A 2,314-nucleotide genomic window follows, 5' to 3' on the forward strand; every position below is an offset into this window, starting at 1 on the left:
GGACCACCACAGGGAGGCTGACACACACCTGAGGCCACCTGGGCCCAGTACAGGTCAGGCAACTGATTTCACAGAAGACCCCACGGCAGGCGAGGGCTCTCCTGGGGAGAAGGGCTCTGAGAGAAACAACAGAAAAGGCAAATAAAACTGAAGGCAGCTTCCTTAGAAAACCAGAGAATGGGTCGGGCGCGGTGGCTCACGCCTGTGATCCCAGGACTTCGGGAGACCGAGGCGGGTGGATCATGAGGTCAGGGGATCGAGACCATCCTGGCCAACGTGGTGAAACCCCATATCTACTAAACATAAAAAAATTAGCCAGGTGTGGTGGTGGGCACCTGTAGTCCCAGCCACTCAGGAGGCTGAGGCAGAAGAATGGCGTGAACCCGGGGGCGGAGGTTGCAGTGAGCTGAGATTGCAGCACTGCACTCCAGCCTGGGCGACGGAGCGAGACTCTGTCTCAAAAAAAAAAGAAAGCCAGAAACTGCCAGCCAGGTGTGGTGGCTCATGCCTGTAATCCCAGCACTTTGAGAGGCTGAGGCGGGCGGATCACCTGAGGACAAGAGTTCAAGACCAGCCTGGCCAACATGGTGAAACCTTGTCTCTGCTAAAAATACAAAAATTAGCTCTGCATGGTGGCATGCACCTGTAATCCCAGCTACTATGGAGGCTTAGGCATGAGAATTGCTTGAACCCTGGAGGTGGAGGTTGCAGTGAGCTGAAATCACGCTGCTGCACTCCAGCCTGGGTGACGGAGAGAGATTCTGTCTCAAAAAAAAAAAAAAAGAAAGAAAGAAAGAAAACTAGGCCAGGTGCAAGGGCTCACGCCTGTAATCCCAGCACTTTGGGAGGCCGAGGTGGGCAGATCACCTGAGGTCGGGAGTTCGAAGCCAGCCTGACCAACATGGAGAAACTCTGTCTCTATTAAAAATAAAAAATTAGCCTGGCGTGGTGGCACACGCCTATAATCCCAGCTACTCGGGAGGCTAAGGCAGGAGAATCACTTGAACCCAGGAGGCAGAGGTTGCGGTGAGCTGAGATCACGCCATTGCACTCCAGCCTGGGCAACAAGAGCAAAACTCCGTCTTAAAATAAAAGGGGGAGGCCGGGTGTGGTGGCTCAAGCCTGTAATCCCAGCACTTTGGGAGGCCGAGACGGGCGAATCACGAGGTTAGGAGATCAAGACCATCCTGGCTAACACAGTGAAACCCGTCTCTACTAAAAAATACAAAAAACTAGCTGGGCGAGGTGGTGGGCGCCTGTAGTCCTAGCTACTGGGGAGGCTGAGGCAGGAGAATGGCGTGAACCTGGGAGGCAGAGCTTGCAGTGAGCTGAGATCCGGCCACTGCATTCCAGCCTGGGTGACAGAGCAAGACTCCGTCTCAAAAAAATAAAATAAAATAAAATAAAATAAAATAAAAGGGGGGCCGGGCGCAGTGGCTCACGCCTGTAATCCCAGCACTTTGGGAGGCTGAGGTGGGCGGATCACGAGGTCAGGAGATCAAGACCATTCTGGCTAACACGGTGAAACCCCGTCTCTACTAAAAATACAAACAAATTAGCCGGGCGTGGTGACGGGTGCCTGTAGTCCCAGCTACTCGGGAGGCTGAGGCAGGAGAATGGCATGAACCTGGGAGGTGGAGCTTGCAGTGAGTCAATATCGTGCCACTGCACTCCAGCCTGGGCAACAGAGTGAGACTCTGTCTCAAAAAAAAAAAAAAAAAGAAGGAAAACTAGAAATTGCAGGTCAGCACAAAAGAGAAACTTTAAGACAGCTATAGATTCTTCACTTGGCAAAAATCACTTTCTTGTTTTTTGTTATATGATCTGAAGACTATAACATTCTAAGTACCATGTGAGCTACATCTAGGAATTTTCATTGACAGTGTTTTCATTATCATTCAATTTAAAACATGTTGTGGTTTCCATTTTGATTCCTTCTTTAATTGATGACGTGTCCAAAGTATTTTGCAATGTCCCAGATAATGGTGATTTTTGATGGGAATGTGTATTTTTCTTTGTTATTTATTTTTATTTTATTTTTTGAGATGAAGTCTTGCTCTATTGCCCAGGCTGAAGTGCACTAGCGCAATCTCAGCTCACTGCAACCTCCACTTCCTGAGTACAAGTGATTCTCCTGCCTCAGCCTCCCGAGTAGCTGGGACTATAGGCACATGCTACCATACCTGGCTAATTTTTGTATTTTTAGTAGATGGGGTTTCACCAGGCTGGTCTCGAACTCCTGCCCTCAGGTGATCCGCCCGCCTCAGCCTACCAAAGTGCTGGGATTACAGGTGTGAGCCACTGCCCCCAGCCT

This window comes from Papio anubis, chromosome 1 (assembly GCF_008728515.1).
Source record: "Papio anubis isolate 15944 chromosome 1, Panubis1.0, whole genome shotgun sequence".
Taxonomy (NCBI): domain Eukaryota; kingdom Metazoa; phylum Chordata; class Mammalia; order Primates; family Cercopithecidae; genus Papio; species Papio anubis.